Below are 21,924 nucleotides of genomic sequence, written 5' to 3'. Positions count from 1 at the left end.
TTGAAAATAAAGTTTTGTTTTTTTTAATGAACAAAAATCCATTTTCTCTCCCTTTTTCTCTAATCTTATTAAAAATAGGTTTCTTATAACAAATATGAGTAGTTAGAGTGAAACAAATTCTCTCACTGGCTGTTTATTGTAGTCTGAATTTATCATCTCTCTTTCTGTAGGAGGATAGTATGCATGGACATTGGTTCTCCAAGTAATTTTTTAAAAATACATTAAAATGTATAAAAGAGCAAAGGAAACCAATTATATTTAAAAAGTTACAGTCAAATAAGTGTTAAAGAATAAAATTTTTAAGTAAGAAGTCTGTAGTTTAAGAAATACTGAACTAAATAATCATTAACCTATAAGATTTCAGTTCTCAGATTCTATGACTGTCACAAAAACTGACAATTTTTATTTAAATTTTTTTCAAATAACTTGTAAAGAGATGCCAGCATTTCCATCAGTGCAGTTTTTCTTAGGATGCTTTCCAAGTAACCATGGAATGGTTTTTTAAAGGATAAAATGTTTTCTTGCCTTCCTGTAATTAAGATTTAGTATTGTTTTATTAGATGGAGTAGATTTCTAGAAATGTAGGGAAACATGAAACTAATCAAACTTCTTTGAGGTTACTTTTTTGCCAAGCTTAGAGAGGGGTTCCTACATATTCATCCCCTGGCTGATGGCTGGATGGCAGGCAGTAGGCAGCAGGATTGAGTGCTAAATTAATTGATGTGTCAAACTCCTAAAGTCTTGGTGATCTGATCTGTAAAATGCTGAAGAAAGTAGAAAAAGAAATATATTCAAGAAATTAATTTAAAACTCCAAAGCAGCAGTAAAGTGTTATTTTTTTTTAGTAGGAGACATATGAAGTTGGGGAAGATAACTGAGACTATCAAAAGCATCAACAAATGAATGTAATTAATTTGTATTTTAGTGAATACTCATATGTATGTTTTATGAAATATATTAAAGAAGATTAATTTGTTGGAAGATTAGATTTAAACTAGAAAAAAACAAAAAAACTAAAAAAACTAGAAATATATGAGAAAAATCACCAAATTCATGATAGCCTTTAACCCAGAGATCTCATGTATTGTTATATACCATAGAGGCCAAAGGAAGAAGGACTTTATATGTTGGAAGAGTTGTATTAGTACTTTGTGTGGTCCCAATAAATCTGGAAGCAAAGCAATGGGAAACAAAGTGGCTACCTAGAGGTTTGGGAAAGGCAGAACTAATTTTAGCATATGTATGAAAATCTAATGCTAATGTAAGAAATGATTAACATGGGGAATCCAGAAAAACATGGAAAGACATATGAACTGATGATGTTGATCAAATTAAACAGATCCAGGAGAATAACATGTACAATGATCACAATAAAGTAAATGAAAACAACTCTAAAAGGCAGAAGACTCAGATTGATTTCAGTGACTACTCCTGCTTCCAGAGTTCTGTCTTCTCTTGACGCCAAGAGGCACCAACAGAGGTGTTTAGATTACAGTCACTGTTAAATGTAGTTATTTTGCCAGTCTGCTTTAATAAGATATTTCTCTTTTGTTTTATAAGGGGGAAATGACAGTGATATAAATTTACATCTATATATAATCCATATATATCTATCTAGAAATCAACAAAATAAACAAAAAAGTTTGTTTTTTGTCTTTGCTTTGATCTGGGGAAAAGGCAGTGGGAGAGATCTAATGTTGATAAGTATACAACTGCTTATCATAGAAGAAACAATTAAATTGTCAGAAAATCTGGCTCTGATATTATTCTGGCTCTGGTTTTATCTAGTTATATGTTCTTGATATTATCTAGTTATATGTTCTCATGCAAACCAATTAACTTCTTTCTTCCTAAGTTTCTTCAACCAATGGTGGAAGAGGAATGAGGTATTTGTTAATAATAATGATAATAATAGCTAGTATTTATATAGCACTTTAAGGTTTGCAAGATACTTTATATACATTAAATTTTTTCTCCCCACAATCACAGTATTAGGTAGGTGGTATATTATCCACATTTTACAAATGGGGAAACTGAGGCCAGGGGAAGTTAAAGTGACATCCTGAGGATCATGAAGCAATGCTATTTACTCCCAAAGCTCTGGGTCAGTGACCTGGGTTGTCTCCACCAAGGTCTCAGAGAGATCAGAATTAAAGTGCTAATGGTAGTTTGAATTACTTGTACATGCGGATATCAGCCTCTGCTTTGGGGTGCCTTCCTAGGCATTCAACTAGGCTGGCTTTCTTTTTCCTGTGTGTGGCAGTTGGTTGACAATTGATAGGGATGGCTGCTTGCTAGCCAATTGTTTATTTTCATTATGAACATGTAACCTTCAGAAATCAGTAGTCACTACAAATTAGGAATTGATTTATTGCTTTGTTGATTTTCTAGAATTAAGAATGTGTTAATAATGCAGATTAATTTTAAAAATGTGTGTGCATGCATTTATTTTTGAGAGCCCTGTTGTTAAACATTTACCAACATCCCCTTGAATTGCTCTGAACATTGATTGTGCTCAGCACAATATAGAAGGTTCAGGGAATTAAATCATTACCAGATTGGAGGATTGGTGACTAGGCTAATGATAATCATGATGATGAATAACATTTAGATAGCACTTCAAAGTTTGCGAAGTGCTTTATATCCATTATCTCATCTAAGATTAGCTACAAATGCGGGTCAACAGGACCTTTCTCCGCAAGTATTGATTCCTCAGATCATATCTCCAAGGGCTGTGCTAGAAGACAAGAGATGAAGGGAACAAGCAAGCATTTATTAAGCACATACTATGAGTCAACCACTGCATTAAGCACAGTGTTATCTCATTTGATCCTCATAACAACTCTGGCAAGGTAGGTGATATTATTTTCTCCATATTCCATTTGAGGAAACTTAATTGACAGAGCATAAGTTATTTGCCCAAAGTCACATTGCTACTAAGGTCTGAGGCCACATTTGAAGTTAGGTCTTCCTGACTCTAGATCCAATACTCTACTGAAATGTCTACTTCTCCAGGCAGAAGAATTTATAGCCTAGAGGTAGGATTTAGGAGAGATGGGATCTGACATCCCCAAAGCTCTAGTACCCTTCTCCTCTCTATCTATTTGTGGCAATTGGTCAGCAGTTATTGATGGAGGTAGGAGGAGACGAATGAGGAAGGAAAGCCTCCCTCTACAATGATTTCTCCCCTCAGCAATGGATGAATGATTAGTGGGAACCTGCTAATTCCCAAGGCTTTTAGTCTCAATGTTCAGGGCTCTTATATCAATATCTGAAGGAAGATGAGGGTCAAGGTGATGATGGTAGTTTGACTTGTCTAGTTCATAATGTCTTCTACATCACCCTAAAGGGTCTTAGGTGCCCTTGCTGGACCAACTTCCAGCACTGGGTGTGGCAGTTGGCTGACGGTTGGTTGGGACGGCTGGAACCTTCTCTATGGAAGTTATTCCCTGGCTGATGACTGTAAAGTGAGAAAATAATGAGATTATTTTTCTTTCATTATAATATACAATTAGATTTTCACTTAAAGCAGGTTTATTTACCCTATTAATGAAAAAGTATAAAGCACTTACTAAATCTCCCTTACTGTGCTAAATCCTAGAGATAAAAATCTAAGTAAACGACATTTCTCTGGGCTCAAAAAATTTACTTTCTAATAAAGTGAAAACAATACATGGAGATGTAGGAGAAGAGGCATGGTAGGCTTAAGTCTTGGAAAAAGAAAGTGAAAGTTTACCAATCAGAGCCCCATGTCCCAGGAATGGATTTCTCAGGGGCTATAGAAGAAGAAAAGTCTGAAATTCAGTGGCATGACATGAAGATAGCTGGGAAGTAAAATCTTTATTTAGTGAAAATTCTTTTGTTACTTTCATTTTGATGTTGTTGTTCAGTAGTTTCAGTTGTGTTCAACTCTTTATGATCCGGTTGAGGATTTTCTTGGCAGAGATACTGGACTGGATTGCAGTTTCCTTCTCCAGTCCATTTTACCTGTGAGGAAATTAAGGCAAATGGGATTAAATGACTTGCCCACATAGCCAGTAAGTATCTGAGTCCAGATTTGAATTTAGGAAGAAAAGTCTTCCTGACTCCAGAACTGGCAATCTGCTGTGCTGCCTAGCTAAGTTAAAAAAAAAAAAATATATATATATATATATATATATATGTATGTATGAAAAAATGTGTAAACGTCAGTTATATTTATTTAACATTTTAAAAATCTATTCATATCATATTTAGGTATGAATGTTGAGATCATTTCCCCTTGCCATTCTTTTCTACATTATCAACAAGGGGAAAATAAATGGTAATAACAGAAAGTTCATATGACCAGGAGTGGGGCTTATGTGGTTAATAGAAGAAGGAAAGACAGAGGGCTAAAGCTAAAGACAGAAGAGTGGTGGCAATCCAGAAAAAAATGGCTTTACCCCCCACCTTATGTGAGGAAATAGCACAGAATCATTGGAGAACGCTATACATATCCTCTCTTGCCTGAGAACCTGGTAGAACTGGCATTTACAATAAATGGCTGGTGATTTTATTTCATTTTAGAGAGTAATGATTGAATGAATGTTTTTCCTTTTTCCCTTATTTTGTCAATAAAATCTTCTCTATAACATTATGAACTACGTTCCTTCAAATTGAACGTTTGCCTCAGTATGCTGGAAAGAATGAGGTGGTATGCCTACAACCAAGAGTAAGAAAATCATTCAGAATATAACCAGACCATTTGTATAATGATTATATCTTCTATAAAGTAAAAATCTCACATTTTTATTATGCATAATTAAAACATCTTCTAGTTTCTAAATATCAGTATTTTAATATTTTTATTTGAATAATTTCCATTTGTTTCATAATACATTTTTAAATCCAGCAGAATGAATCTATTTTTAAAAGTTTTTTTTCATTCTTTGTATTTTTGCCTTCCTATTTTTCTTTGAGTTTTGTTAATTAATGACATTGGCCTATGTTTTCTTTTTCATCCTTATCTTTGCCCTGTTTGGAATGCAAAACGAGCTCTTAATATAAAAAATTTATAAGGTTCTCTTTCATCCTATCTAGGCTTAGTCTTTGTAATCAGGAATTTTTTGTTATTGAAAGTTTGTAATATTTATAAGATTTCATTTAAGAATTTAGTATATCCAGGTACTTTTTTAGGGGAAATTTAATAATATTGTATTTATCTGATTTTATCATGCAAAATTAGTCTATTTATGGTAATCACTTATTATTTTGTTGCTTTAATTGTTTTATATTTTCATATATATCTATTTTTTAATTTCTCAAAATTTCAGCATAATAACTAATATTTATGTAGCAATTTGTGTCAGGTACTGTGCTAAGCTCATTACAATTGTTATCTCATTTGATCCTCACAATATCCCCAGAAAGTAGATGTTATTATAATCCTCATTTTATAGTTGAGGAAACCGAGGCAAAAAGAAATTAAATGATTTGTTCTGGGTTACAGTTAACAAATGTTTGAAATCACATTTGAATTCAGTGCTTTCTGATGCTAGGCTGAGTATTCTATTCATTGTAACTCCTAGTTGCCTTTAGCATATACTATGAATGAATTTTTAAATTTCATTTGTATTTATTATGATCTTCCTTTTCTTATTTAAAATTTTTTTCAGTAATTTATTTTTCTGTCTTTTTAAAAATTAAGTGCATTAATTGTTTCTCAGTTTTTTAGAAAATTAAAAAAATTTTATTTATCATCACAATTATTTTTGCTTTCCTGTCTCATTCTTTCTCTGATGTTGAAAAAGTTCCTGCATTCCTTTAGTGTTTTACTTTGTTTCTTTACCAAGTGTTTGAAAGGACAACTTGACTTTGAGTTTCTGATTTTCTCTCATTATTATAAGCAATCAATATTATAAATTTACCTGTGCACTGATTTTGCACCATTTTTTAGGTAATTTGTCATTGTTTTTATTTCCTTTCTTCACTCATGTATTACTTAATAAAAACACCTTATTTTAAAAAGTGCATTTTACCTTTTGTGCATTTTGCCAGTGCTCAAATGGATGGTCGATCTCACTGATATGGCACTTTGCTGAATTGATATAGATTTTGATCTGACTTCCATGAATCTTGTCCAGGTCTTTCCATAAGTTCACCACAGGGTTTCCACCCACTGTGCTTGTTTTTTCTCAACACTGTGAAAATAACAGGGAATGTGCTAGTGGTTTACACTCACCACATGACCAGCCCCATTTTTTTCTTCCATCATATAAATCTTGATGATGCCTTTTACTTCTGTACTTCTTTGAATTTCTTCATTGCTCACGTATACATTCTAGTCCATTCACACTTATCATGTGCTTCTTCATGGTGTTCATTTTTAATTTTAAATACTGTTGTGTTCCATGTCTTACAGAAACCCTGGTATTAAAGAGAAGCCTTTTTTGACACTTATGGTCATTAAAAGAGCTTTATATTTTCCTAAAGACAATCTAGCCTAATCTCCTCCCTCTGACACTAGTGTGCTACCATTATCTTCTTCCTAGCTCTTCCTTGACCTTCTGTATCTGTCCCAGATAAACAAACTGTGGACAAGATAGGTTTTCCACCCAGAAATTTTCATAATCTGGGTTATTACATTTTTTTCACCCATTAGGTAGTTACAGATCTTTTTTCAAGAGACTCTGTAATATTCAGCGTTTGATGCAAAAAGCACAATGTCATCTGTTAACAGAAGAATTTATAGGACCTCAACATCTATAGGGAAAATCTCTTATTTTAAGTCTGAACTCACTTTTTTAAAAACACAATGGCAAGTGCTTTCCATGAATAGACATTACCCTTTTGAGTATTTACAATGAGAGTCATTGAATAGGATTAATTCTATTATTATCTCTTTTGAAGAATCTTGAATAATTTTGATGTATGGATGGGAGACTGCTGGAAGAACTTTTAAAAGGATGTTTTATTCATAATGAGCGAATAAATACAATCTAATTTTAAAATCTTTATGTCTTTCATTCATTTATAAAATTATAAAGTTGTGGCCCATTGATGACTATTGCTTGGGAAAATTTCTTGTTCCTTACTAATCCTTGCATTGAGGATTCCTTTAATCTTTAATCCATTTATTGGCAACTGCCATCAAGTTTTTCAGTTGGTGAGAGAGCCATTAATTTGATGAGTTGTTGATGTATTTTTGGCCTCTCTTTGGGACTTTTAATATGACCCAAATTTTTTCCCCATTACTTCGGTATCATCTGATTCTTCAAATACTTTGTATATTGATCTTTCAGTGCTCTTTAAATTGGGTTTCTTCTAGCATGAAACACCTCTGTACATACTTCATCCAATGTGGCTACATTTACCATCTATATTCTACTTACTGCTTTCTCTGACTGAATATCTATAACTGGGACTGTAATGTTAGAGTCCAAGGGTAGTAGTTTCATTGTTTTAGGTAGTGAAATCAATTTGTTCTTGTAATATTTATATTTCTTTTCCCTTTCCCTTTCTATTTGTATTCCTCATTGAATTTTTATCATCAAATGCCCTTGGGATTACTTTATTTAATTGGATCTTTTAAGAGCCAAGCTTTATTTAAATTGGTTTAAGTTTCTCATTGCTTTGTGAAAAAATATTGTTTATAAGCATCTATCATCATTTTTCCTAATATTTTATGAACAATTTTATATTCTCAACTGGTGCCTTTGGCTGTTATCTCTTTTCTCTTGGTGAGGAAGTCAAATGTTTGCTGACTAAGGTGCTGTCTGGGCTACTTTGGTTTTCTTGTTGTGGCAGTGGTTTTTTTAAGTGGTTAAACTTCTATATACAATTATTATAATAGAAATTGATGTAATTTCTGACATTCATTTCCCAAATTTCATTGCTGATTATTAGTTAAAGTTATTCAGGATTGAATTGTTTCAATTGTATACATATCTTTTTCTCATTATTCCTTCTTCTTGCTTTTGGTTAATCCTAGTCTTTGCTTTGACAAGTTAGTGGTCTGGAAGCATAAAAATGATTCTAGGATAAACTTCTATATTAATACCAAGGTTTCCCCCCTTATTTTGGGGATATAATTCATTTCATTTTTCTAAATATCTTCAGGCAATTGCCATGTCCAGTACCTACCAATTGGTTTCTTAATATGTTCATGAAATAAAGGTATGAAGTTTCTGTATAGTCTACAAGTCTTCAAATTCTTCGTTCCTCTTTCTTGAATCATGATTTCTCATATATTTCTGAACATACTCATGTTTTCCCATCATTTTACATTTTATCATTTCACAAAGGCACCGAAAATCAGAGTACTGATTTTATTTGGAAGGTTTTTTTTTTATCATAACTTTTTAAATTTTTTTCTGCTTCTTCATTCTCAGCAACTGATAGGGATGCACAAACTACACTTATTTTCATAAGGGTATTTTTGTAAATATAAATAGTTATGAAAAGCAAGGTAACCAGATATGAAATAATTTTTCTTGTTGACTTTGGACATATGTTAAATCAGCACCATCAACTCTTGTCTTCTGCAAAGAATAAGTGGGAGTCGTCTTTCCATTTAGTTTCAACTTCCTTTTCACTGTATATGTGTTTTATAGCAATAATATCAAGATTGTTATGATTCCTCTAGCAGTATGTTTATTGGCCAGTAGACAACAATCTCACATTTAGAGTATCAAAAGTCAGTTTAAAGTTTATAGACAATTTGATATCTATGTGATTCTTTGTATCCTCTGTCCCCTTATCTACTTCTATGTATTTACTGTAGACATAGAAGGGACTATATGGAACTGAGGTTAGTTATATTTATCTCTGTTTCATAGTTACCATGTTAAAAATATCATCATCTAGTGACCAGCCTACCAGTGATGAGACTCTCCATACTTAACTGGGCTAGTTCTCAAAATGCAGAGTCGGTCTCTTGTGGGTGCCAAACTCAGTCTCTCCAGCATTACAGAACCTATCAAAGTTAATGTTCTACTGCCATAGACTTCAAGAACCCATGGTTATCAGAAAAGGACTTTGGGGAAACATTTTATTATTATTAACTTTTCATCTAATTGTATTAGAATCTTTGTCAATAAGATATGTAATATTTCTGCTTTCCTCTTTAAGTTCTGTTTATAATTTATTAAAACCAATTAATTCAATTCTAACTATTCAAGTTTGTAACTTTATTTATCTTTTTGTTTTACTTGTCATATTTTAAAAGTGATGTTTGTAAATCTCACTAATTTTTGGTCTATTTCTTTTTGTATGTCTCAGTATTTCCTTTACAACTCTAACTGCCCCATTCCTTCCTTAATATATATTTAAAGTTATATATTCTAATTTTTGATGATACTGGGAGGAGTTCAATAATTTATGTTTTCTATATCTTGATATTTTGTAGTTTGAGATTAAACTACCAAATATCACTAATGGTATTCACTATTTCTTGAACTAACAATGGAATGAAAAAAAAAAAACCTTTTTCAAACATTTAGTTTAAATACATTTAAATATTCTGTATATTTATTTTCTGTAGAGCATGTATTATTGAATTTTTCAACCTATTCTATAGAACTTTCCTTTTTATTTAACAATTTATTAGTATGTTTCAATTTAATATTAAAATGATTAAACTCAAGGCATAAATTCTTTTTTTTCTAAAAAAAAATGTGGGTTCACTCTTAGGTCTATATCCCAAAAAGATGAAGGAAAAAAAGGAAAAAGACTTATTTATGCAAAATATAGCAATTATTTTTGTGGTGGCAAAGAATTAGAGATTGAGGGGATGATCATCAATTGGGCAATGACTGAACAAGTTCTGGTATATGATTGTCATGGAATACTTTATGCTATAAGAAGTGATGAGCAAAATGATTTCAGAAAAGCCTGGGAAATCTTATATGAACTGATGAAAAGTATAGCGATTAGAACCAGATCATTGTACACAGTAACAATAATATTGTAATGAGGATCTTAATTATTCTCATCAAGACAGTCATCCAATACCATTTTAAAGGAATAATGATGAAAAATGATGAAAAATACATCTCCAGAGAGAGACCTGATGAACTTTGAGTGAAAATTGAAAATATTTTTTCACTTTATTTTGATATTTGCTCTCTTATAACATGGCTATTGTGGAAATACATTTTGTATGATTTCACATGTAAAACTTATATCATATTGCTTGCCTTTTAATTAATTGGTTGGGGAAAAGCTTGAAGAAGAGAGAGAAGTTGGAATAGAAAAAGGAATGTTAAAAATGAATACTTTTTTTAATTTTTAATTTTTTAAAATAATTTTTAATATATAATTTTTAAATTATAATTTTTAAAATATAAGCACGTGCTAAGTTTCTGTTAATAGAAGGCCTCTGTTTCTCTTTGGAATATATATATTTTTTGTCAATTTGTACAAATTTGTATACATGCCTTTTTGGCTTTCCAAACAATTTAAAATTTGTTTAAATGAACAATCAAAACCTAAAAGTTAGCCCAATTTAACAATTCATCACTCTATAGACGTTTTATTCATGAATTTTTTAAACCAGTATTTTACTTCCCTTCTCCACCCATCTTCTTCAGGAGGTCCATAAATAGCTATGTCAATAATTAACTGTACTCTGAATGGGAGGGAAAGGTTCCAAAGTCTGTTAGGCTTGGTGTAGAAGAAAGGAATAGCTGACCTTTTAGTCTTGTGTTCCTGTGACATAGTCCTTACTCTTAAGGAATCTCCATTCCAAAGACTGAAATAGAGAACATAGTCTAAATGGAATGTGCCAAACTTAAGAAATGGAGACCAACTGGTGATATAAATCCACCAGCCCTTATATAGTTCTTGTTTTCTGGTTGCTAGGACAACTTTACAACCCTGTTTTAAGAGCCAAGCTGTCAAGCCAATGCATGGTGGAAGGCAAGCAGGAAACATGTTGGAGAGTGAATGATGACAAATGATAATATTTTGGCATTTGTGGATTATTGGTTTAATTTTTCCCCTGGAATAAAATGCTCTGGAATACAAATATAATAAAATTGTATGTGAAAATAGTTCAATCAGATAGCAATATCATAAATGGCTAATTACCTAGAGTACTCTTTATAGCTTAATTCTAAAACCCATATCTTCTGGGTGGTTCAAAAATATTATATTTTAAAAGTTTTCCTAAAAATGAATTAGGAGATGGTATGCATTCAGTCAGGAAAATATATAACAGTCTGGATTTCTGGAATGAAAATGGGGAATATGTTAGTATCAGTGCAAAAGAGGAAATCAGTTCCTTCAACTGTGACCTCATGATGTTTTGGGAACCCCTTTGTCTCTCCTCATACACCTTGAGGTATCTTCAATTATGGGGATTTATGATCTGAAGTTTGAGGTCCCTTCCAAAGTCTCTGAACCCCTTTGGTTTTTTTCTTTTTCTTTACTAATTTGATTAATTTATTTCAGAGTACCTTTGATGCCAGTGCCCTCCATTCTATAATTGCTAGCTTTGGTTTTGGTAAGTGGTACCTTTTCATTATGAGTATTGCTAAGACTTTATTCTTCTTGTGGCTTTTGATCTTTTTCCTATGCTGAAATTGTATGATATCAACAAATAATACTAAGAAAAGGCATAAAAGAAATGTAAAATTTGTTATTATTTAAAACATAAAGGATTTGCTTCTCTTACTTTCCAGATGGCCTTAGACAAATTATTTAAATTTTTTGAGATTTAGTTTTCATTACTCTAATATGTAGGAGTTAGACTAGATGACTTCTGATGTCTCCTCTAGCTCTAAATTCTCTGATTTTATGAAATGTTGATGCAGTAACAGGAAACTACCAACTGGAGACTACCTTGAAAAGCCAGTGAACTTTAGAGGAAAACATTTTTGACTTGTTTGGTAATCTTTTTTTGGGTCCATTATGTATAGGGCACTGTGCTGGTCTTTGGGCATATGAACAAATATAAGATAAGAATCCTGTTCTTGAGGATAATATTTGAATAAATAGGGATGCATAAGGTACATCATAGTCAGTAAATATTAAGTGCTTAATATGTGCCAGGCATTGTACTAAGTGCTGGGGTGGCAAAGAAAGGCAAAAGATGACAGTTCTTGCCCTCAAGGAGCTCACCTTCTAATGGGGGAAGACAATGCATGAAAAGAAGCTGAAAGAATGGGTGTAGAGAGAGGATACCCAGGGTGAGATAGGATGAAGTTGTGCGATGGTAAAAAATAATGAGTTGACTGCCCTGGGAGCCCTTCTTAAATGGGAAATTTGCAGAGAATTCTATTTTCCATACTCCACTCTCTCCCATCAGAGGGACTGAGAGGACCCAGGACAGGGAGTACTGAGTTTCAGTGTTGATACCATCTTGCAGGATAAGGAATTTCTGGAAATTAAAAAGTACAGGAAAGTAGCTAGATGGGAAATAATAAAGAGAAAAGAGAAAAAGAAAAAATATTGTACTGGGTGATATTATTTTGGGAGGAGTTATTCACTGTATACAAGACACCTTAAATATATGACTTTAGTAAGGTGTCTGGTGTCTTCTAGCAATGAGTCGATTTGAAGTCCATCATCGTTTATTAATACTATTTGTTAAGAAGTAATGTGGCACAATGGAATATACATTGATTGCCTTTGGAGTCAGAAAATGTGGATTTAATCCTGATTCTATGGCTTAGTCAGTTAATGAACATTTATTGAGCACCTACTATGTGCTACGAGCTGTGCTAAGCTCTGGCTTTAATAGCATCATAAGGTGATGGCAGTGACTTCAGAGATCATTTAGCCCAGTGGTTCTCAACCTCTCAATTTGTAGCAACGAGAATACATAATGCATATCAGGTATTTACATTCCAAATCATAACTGTAGCAAAATTACAGTTTTGAAGTAGCCACCAAAATAATTTTTGGTTTGGGGTCACCACAACATGAGGAACTGTATTGCGGGGTCACAGCATTAGAAAGGTTGAGAACCACTGATCTAGCCCAAAATCTTTTATTTATAGATGAGAGAGTTGAGCTAGGGTGGTTAAGTGATTTAGTAAAAGTCTTATAAGGTGACTTTTCTGAGCTTTAGCTTTCTCATCTATAAAAAGAGGATTGTAATATCTTCCCTGGCTACTCATAGAGTTGTAGTAATAAAATATGATAATATGTGTGAAAGTTCTAGGTAGTTGGAAAGTGATATAATTTTGACATCATGTTTCTGACCATACCTACCTGACTTTCTTTTACATTTATTAGCTCAAAAGTCACTTAATGGATACAGAATTGGGCTTGGAGTTAAGAAGACCTGAGTTCAAATTCAGACTTAAACATTTACAGGTTGTGTGACACTGGGGAAGTCACTTAATATCTGCCCTAATCTACTGGAAAAGGAAATGGCAAGCCACTCCAGTATCTTTGCCAAAAATAACAAACAAAGCCACAGACATCCATGGGGTCATGAAGTGTCAGACATAAATAAATGATTGAACAATAATAGCAAAAACCTCAGATAGTCAAGTTTTCTCAAACTCTGTTATATGAAATAAAATTAGAGTCCTGCCCTCCTCCCTTGTTGCTTCCCCTTTGACCATTCTGTCAGCATCAACTTATTTAGACATCTTGTAAGTTGTACCAATTTTTTTTAAACCCTTACCTTCCATCTTGGAATCAATATTGTGTCTTGGTTCCAAGGCAGAAGAGAGCAATAAGGGCTAGGCAATGGGGGTTAAGTGACTTGCCCAGCTGGGAAGTGTCTGAGGTCAGATTTGAATGCAGGACTTCCCATCTCTAGACCTGGCTCAAGCTGTACCAATTTTAAGGGTACTAACAGAATGCTTGCTCTCCAGGGAGTTATGATTTAAAGTTTTTTTCTATATTTCTGGCATAATACATGTAAATTGCTTACATGTGGTCATAAATATTGCCTAATATTCATGCAATTCATGCAATGCCAAGGTTGAGTAAAAAATGAACTCTGTATATGAGGAGAAGTCTTTGTTTGAGTTTTTATGATGGTTAAATTTATGAAATTTAGAAATGGCCTATAGATTACAACCAACTCAATGGTTTTAGAGTTGGAAGGGATCTTAGAAGTCATCTGGTCCAAACTCATTTTATATATTTCAGTAAGTGAGGCTCAGAAAGGGAAAGCATTTTCTGGGTTTACAGAGATAGCAAATGGCACAGACAGGATTACAGGATTTAAGCCTTTTAACTCCAACTCTAGTTCTATTAGACAAATATTTATTAAGTAAATACCATGTACACTGTACTGTGCTAGATGCCAAGAGAGCTATAAAACTGTTACTGTCCCATTCAGTTAATAATTAACTACTTCCAGACTTATTTTTATGAGTTCAAATCTAACCTCAAACACTTACTAGCTTTGTAACCCAGTGTCAGTCACTTAACCTTTCTTGCCTCAGTTTCTTCATCTTTAGAATGAGATGGAGAAGGAAATGGCAAACCACTTCAGTATCTTTGCCAAGAAAACCCAAACAAGCCTGAAAGACTTAAGAAGGGGAATGCTATCCAACTTCAAAGAGAGAATTGTTGGAATTGTCTTTCTCAGTGTATCTTTGATTTTATTTGGGGGTTTTGGTTATATATTAGGGTACTCTTACAACAATGACCAATATAAAAGTGTTTTGCATGGCAATAAAAATGAAATTTAAAATTAAAAAAATTATTGGCTACTTCCAGTTTTCTTATCATCTACTTGTATCAGTGACCACCTTCTATCCATTTCTTTTTTTGTCTTCCCTTTCAAACCTTTTCAAAAAGTCACCTATCTCCACACTTTTCCTTAGTTATCTCACCTTTTCCCATAGCTTATTGATCATTACTCTCATGTCTCTAAATCTAGACTGAAACTCTCATCAGAATTCCAATCCTGTACCACCAACTTACTACTGGACATCTTCTCTTGGATAGTTTGTCAACTCTTCAAACCGAACGTATCCAAAATGAAACGCATTTGCTTTTCTGGTATACTTTCTAAACTTTCCTTTGATTCTTTCCTCCTTTTCACCCCTTTTATACGATCAGCTGCCAAGTCTAGATTTGTTGATTCTAATTCCTTTGACTCTCTGGTATGCTTCCTCAAAGTCTATGACCTTCCCCTCATTTCCACTTAACCACTCTAGTTCAAGCCTTTATTACCTTTATTTCTGTAATTATTTCCTAATTGGGATACCTCCCCCTCCAATATCTATCTCCCCTTTTAGGATATATCCTTGAATAACTGACAGAATAATATCTTAAGATCTGTTCATAGTATTCCACTTGCTCAAAATTTCTAAAGACTCAGTTCATATGCCATTTTTTCTAGGAAACCTTTCCTAGCCTGGCTCCACTACTAGTGCCTTCCTTATCTTACATTTACTTTGTATCTATCTACTTACTTTCTATGTAAAAAGTGACTTACATATTGCCTCCACCATTAGAATGTGAGATCTTTGAGGGAAGGGACAGTATTTTTACTGTTCTATAAAATATCTTCAGACAGTGTCAGAGACATTGTAAGCCCTTTAAAATGCTTCTTGTTAATAAATCACAAGTTCCTCAGCTTGGCATTGAAGTAACTTAATAATGATCCTCTAATCACTTTTTCTAACCTTCTTTTACATTATTTCTTATCTTACACTTCATATTCTGGCTGAAGAGGATAGTGAACTGTTCCTATATTTCAGCTGTCTATCTTCTGCTCTCTATATTTGTACAGGCCATCCCCCATGCTTAAAATGGACTTCCAATTCAACTGTCTTTCAGAATCCTTCTCAAGCCTTAGCTCTAATAGCACCCCTTCCACAAAGGCCCTTCTGGATCCTTCTAACTATTGATGCCTGCTCTCATCTCAGATTATCATGTACATGCTTAATCTATGTGCATGTTTAGTCACCCAACAGAATTAAAGCTCCCTAAATGCAGGGATTGTTGTGTATTGTCTTTGTTCCTCAACACCAATCACAGGGCCTTATAATATGACAAATTGTTATGAGAGAAGAGAATTTTTACATCCATTTTATGCATATTTTCCATTTATTAAATTTCAGAAACATATTAATACATTGAGCACTTCCCATGAGATGTAATATGTGACCATTGGCCAGTCTTTCAAATTCTCAGTGTCTCTAGGTTACTAAGACTGTAAGTTACAGACAAGTTGTGGCTCTCTGTCAGTGGAGACTGTTCCCCTACCATTTACTGAGAGTTTCCCACAGCAATGAAATTGTAGGTTGTAAAAATAAAAGGCAAAACTAATAGGCAATGGATTGATTATAGATTATAAACTGATTTAGATACTCTGCTTGCTGTGCTTACAAAGTATATTCAGTTTATATCATTGAAGTGAAGTTCATAAATGGACTTCTCTTCAGGGCCAGGTGCAAGGAAACTAAAGAGACTCTTGTTATAAAAATAAAATATTTATTGAAAATATAAGGATAAAAGGATTTCTAACTCTAAGGGATTCTAACTCCACCCAAATAAAACTTCCTGGTTCTGCAAGGAACTGCTTCTCTTCTTTCTACAGGCTACACTGATCCTTCCTGATCTGACTAACCCAAATTTTTACTATTCCAAATGAACTAACACTATTATCCTTATAATTTTTAACTTTGCCTTCACATTATTAAATTATCAAAGGCTAGCTGGCTGAGTCTCAGCAAGAACCAAGTTAGGATTCTGAGAGAGAGAGAGAGAGAGAGAGAGAGAGAGAGAGAGAGAGAGAGAGAGAGAGAGAGAGAGAGAGAGAAACTCCTCATTGCCTCTCAGAATTACTCCCAACTCCTTCCAAACAACTGCCACACCCAGAGTGTGTAACTGTCACAGAAAAAACTGTTAAACTATCAACATTTAAAACTGACACTTTGTCTTAGATCTGCTTCAAACTCTAATTCTTTCTCAAGCCAGCTTCTCTACTTCTTATCTCTAAACTAATATAACAAGACTTAAAGTCTAATATCATCCTTATAAGGTCTCAGTTAAAAAAACTAATAACAATCCAAAAATTTATTTCCCTTTTTATTGCTATATGAAAAGCATTAAATTGATAATGTTAACAAACAGTATATAGGTACTGGGGAACTATAGATATTTAAATTTTTTTTCTTGTCATTAGCATGTTATTAAGAAGTCCCAATTTTTCTTTGTTTATATTTTACTTGACTAACATCTTAATAAATAGTTATTAGTAGAAACTATCACTAAAATTCACTGAATATGTAATAGAATGTTGAAAAGAAAGTATCTCTTGTTATCTGAGGGGAGTCTTTTGGCCAGTAATCTTTGTGGAAGCTTAGCGTAGCTTCTAATTGTATATTAGGGAAAAGGGATGGTGGCTTTCCTATCTATCCCTGTCCAAATTGTCAATAATGATCATAAAAACAAAAGATCTTTCTGTGGTAGCAACATTGGACTTTTGAACAAGAGACATTGTGGTGTAGTGCCAATAAATCCCTATTTTCAGTCAGAGACATATACTCCTCGTCTTCTAACCCCAGATACTTTGGTGATGCCAGGTGTAAACATGACATCTCAGTCAGGAAGAACTCAGTTTAAATCCTTCTTCAAACATTTATCAGCTATGTGTCCCTGGGCAAATCATTTAAACACTTTAAATACTGTCTTCCTCAGTTTCAACAAATACAAATTTTTTTTCTCCCAAGATCATTATGAGAAATAAATGAGATAATATTGATAAAGTTCTTTGATGACCTTCACATACAATATAAATGCCAGCTAATATAACTATGAATATTCCCAGAGATCTCTTAGGAACACTTCCACCTTCCCACTTTCCCCACCCAAACATATGAAATGTCATTTGGAGAGCCAAGAACATTAGACAATGAGATAGGAATCCTGAGTTCTTTCTGATTTGCCATTTGGCAGCTGTGTGATTTTGTTAAATCCTTCTTAGTCTCTAGGACTCAGCTTTCCCAGCTGTAAATGAGAGAAATTAGACTAAATTATCTATAAATCCTATTCTAGCTAATATATTTTCAGTATCTGAAACAGGTAAAATCTGGTTTAGCACATGTACTTTCAGTCTGTGAGTCAAAATACTCCCCCCAAACTTTTCACATATAAGAACACTATCCCTTCCTTAATCCACCAATTTGTGCTTTGTTGGACATATGCTCAAATATTTCACTGGGAGGATGATAACTCTTAGAAGAGAGTTTTTTTCCTAAATTCTTATTCCTCAAGTAGAAGAGGTGGTCTTGTACAAAGTTAGACAACCAATCACTTTTACACAAGTGTAAGCTTTTGTGAAGACTCAATTAGTACACTGCATACATTTCTTTTAGAATTGAAGCCTGTGCAGCCTAACTTGCCTGGCTCAGAGTAGTTTTAATGTGTAGTCACATCTTTTAGTACGGACAAAGGTTCTTGTTTTGTTTTTATCCAAAAAATATTGGGTCCAAAGAAATAAGGAATTTGGCTCGTGGTCTCTTTCTCTCTTCACATAGGGGAACAAGAATTCCTTGGTTAAGCACTTTAAAAATATTATCTTATTCGATCATTGTAACAGTCCTGTGAGATACTGCTGCTATCATTGTTTTGCTGTTGAGTAAACTGAGATAGAGATTGAATGATGGGAGGAAGAAGAGAAGAAAAAGAAGAGAAAGAAGAGAAGGAAAGAAAGGGAGAAGGAAATGACAAAAAAAAGGAGAAAAGAAAGAAAGGAAGAAAGAAAAAGAAAGAAAAAAGAAGAAAAGAAAAAAAAGATTTTTGTCAGACTAGTGGCCTCCTCTGTAGGGTTTGGGGATACAGACTCCCTTGACTTCTATTTTTTTCCCAGTGGGAAGAGACAGAGAATCTCCTTTCCTGTTTATCTCAGGCTAATCAAAATAGGCTTTGGTTTGTGATGTGTGACAAACTGGTGAAGAGAGGAGGGCCACCACCAGTTTACAAAAAGGGGAAGAAAATGACTAATGAGTTTGACATGTATAGACTAAATTAATAAAGAGATAGACTTAGTTGCTAAGCATTTAGGGAAGTAGTGAGAGGTACTTTAGGACAGGGATTATGCTATTTTTATCTTCATATCCTCAACATTTAGTATAGTGCTTTGCCTGAAATGTACTCCAAAGTCATCTCTGTCCCATAGAATCCCTTGTTTCTCTGTAGATTCAGCTCAAGTGCCTCCTTACAGGTGAGGCCTTTATTGATTTCCAACACTCTCCTCTCTCCGTAATTAACTATATGTGTTTTGTCTAAACTCCAAATCCCTTCAGACTAAACCTATTATGATGCATCATTCCCCAACTGATAAATGATTAAAGGATATTGATAGAAGCAATGTTGATTTGGTAGTTTATATTCAACTCTATTGTTCTAACCTCTAGTTTATATTATATTTTACCCCGTGATTCTATCCTGTAACCATATTCTGTATTCTGTGTAACAAACCCAACCAAGCCTTTTCTTAGTCTCTGAGTGAAGGAAGTCATAAGTTCAAGAGTTCATACTCTCTCTCTGAGGCTGGATGTAGAAGTTATAGCTTTCCAAAAATCACTGTTAATTAAAGAGAAACGCTGAGCTTGACTTTAGAAGTAGAATTCAAATTGTTTTCTCTGCTATACCTGCAAATCATTCCTGTCAAGGGATGTTTGCTATTTCACATCACTGCTCTTTCCAAACCCAGCACTTCCAGGACTACTTACTGGAGTTCATGCTGGTGGTACCCCTTTCCCAGCCTTTTCTAGTTTTTGGCTTTTAAATAATTCTGGACTGGATAGAGGGTTTCACCTCCATTTCCCCCCTTTCAGAGCCTTTTTCACATATTAGTTAAGTTGTATGAGGGAGGAAATGGGTCCCTCAGTCACTTTTCAAACCACCATCTTCACCAGCAATCTAAATCATCTAGTATCAATTGAATCTTCATTGAAACAAAACCTAAGCTTCTCATCATTGTTAACCCTGGAGAGAACATTTTCAGTTCAGTAGGGAAAAGTGAATTTGAATTGAAATATGAGCCTGTGAGCTTTGAAGGATCCAGGGAACCAACAGGAGTCCTGGAATGGAATCCATATTAGTTTGTTGTCATTCAAGATTGGGGAGCCACCACCCTAGCCTAGAGTGATCTGCTTGACTCACTGTTTCAGTGGGTTGAAAGCTCCTGGGGTGGAGTGACTCATCCCTAAGCAGAAGTGAACATACTGAGGCAAATGATTTCTAGAAAATGTGAGTACATACTCTTCAGGGATCTAGGTGGTATAGGGGAGAATGTCCCACCTCTTCAGAAGGATGTGGTTGTACTTCTATTCTTATGTCCTCTTGAAATGTCTCTTCTAAAAGACTTAAAAATTGAATGATATTTGCAAGAAACTGAGTAATATCAATGTGCCATCCTTGAGAATTAACCTAGCTGACTCTGTCCTATCTTAGGGCTCCAACCTTGTAAATTTTAGGTGACTCTATCTTCTGCCCAAGTACCTTTGAGTCTGGTGTTCCCGTCTGATATCAATGGCCTTGAGACATAGGTGGCTTCTATAAATTCACAAAAGTGTTCCTGAGAGACAGAGAGGTAAGTCTAATCCCATGTGTGTTATATTCTGCTTCCATAATGGAACCAATCATGATTCCCCAATGCTATGGGATTATGCCAGTTTCATAACCAATTATAGGTTTTCTCTTCTGTTCTCTGTTCTATACTCATAAACATCTTGCACCCTTAATATGGGGTCTTTGGGCTATTTGAAGGGTCAAAAGGACTGCTTTATTGGTGGGTAGTATCTCTACTAATAAATTTTAACTTTGCCTGGAGAAGGTTGTCTTGATTTATCTTTTTTTTTATGAAATTTCACACTGGACAATATAAACAGACAGTTTTTAGAAAAAGAAATCAAAGTTATACATACACACATGAAACAATGCTCTAAATCACTATTGGTTAGAGAAATGAAAATTAAAAAAATATAATGTACCACCTCAATTTTATGAGATTGGCTAATATGACAGAAAAGGAAAATGACAAATGTAGAAGGAGATGTGGGGAAATTTGGACACTAATGACATATTGATAGAGTTGTAAATTGATCCAACTATTCTGGAGAGCAATTTGGAATTATGCTCAAAGGGCTATTAAAATATGCATAGTTTTTGATCCAGCAATACTACCAAATTATCCATATCTCAAAGAGATCAGTGAAAAAGGAAAACACCTATCTATACAAAAGTATTTATAGCAGCTCCTTTTGAGATAGCAAAGAATGAAAAATGAAGGGGGTACCATTAACTGGAAAATGACTGAATAAGTTACAGTAAATGATTGTGATATAATACTATTGTGCTATAAGAAATGATAATAAGGGTGTTTTCAGAAAAACATGAAAAATCTCATAGGAACAGATAGAAAGTAAAATGAGTAGAACCAGGAGAACAATGTATACAGTAATAGCAATATTGTATTATGATCAGCTGTGAAGACTTAGCTATTCTGATCTATATAATAATACAAATCAATTGATGGAGAACTTTATAAATGTTATTCAAATTCAGAGAAAGAATTGATAGCATGTTAATGTAGAACAAAGAATACTTAATTTTTAAAAATTAATAATTTTTGGTCTCTTTTCTTTTGTTGCATGGCTAATATGGAAATAAATTTCGGAGGACAGCCCATGTATAATCTCTGTATTAAATTGGTTTCTTTATAACTCAAGATTAAAAATGTCAAAAATCATTTTTACGTATAATTCAGAAAATATTAGATATTTAAGAATAGCATTCTATAAAGTTAAGAAAAATCACATCTTTTATGAAGTCCCAGTCTTCTTTTATAATTAAGTTCTATTGAAAGTTTATGAGTTGTCTTCTAGTGTCTGTTTCTTTTCCTTTTTATTAAACCCTTAATAACAACTCTAAGACAGAAGGGTAAGGGCTAGTCAAATGGGGGTAAGTGACTTGCCTACGATCACATAGTTAGGAAGTATTTGAGACCAAATTTGAACCAGACCTTCCAGAACTGGC

At 33.7% G+C, this 21,924-nt stretch overlaps 1 long non-coding RNA gene across 1 annotated transcript; it reads left to right on the top strand.

Moving 5' to 3' along the window:
• The first annotated feature begins 3,067 nt into the window (after positions 1-3,067).
• Positions 3,068-21,697, top strand: LOC130453702 (uncharacterized). Its single transcript, XR_008911211.1, has 3 exons — positions 3,068-3,467; positions 11,413-11,464; positions 20,341-21,697. It is a non-coding gene; the product is annotated as an uncharacterized LOC130453702 (long non-coding RNA).
• The last annotated feature ends 227 nt before the right edge of the window (positions 21,698-21,924 follow it).

The sequence above is a fragment of the Monodelphis domestica genome, chromosome 4 (genome assembly GCF_027887165.1).
Source record: "Monodelphis domestica isolate mMonDom1 chromosome 4, mMonDom1.pri, whole genome shotgun sequence".
In the NCBI taxonomy this organism is placed as follows: Eukaryota; Metazoa; Chordata; class Mammalia; order Didelphimorphia; family Didelphidae; genus Monodelphis; species Monodelphis domestica.
The sequence above is the reverse complement of the archived record's forward strand: the minus strand, read 5'-3'. Positions and strand labels throughout refer to the sequence as shown.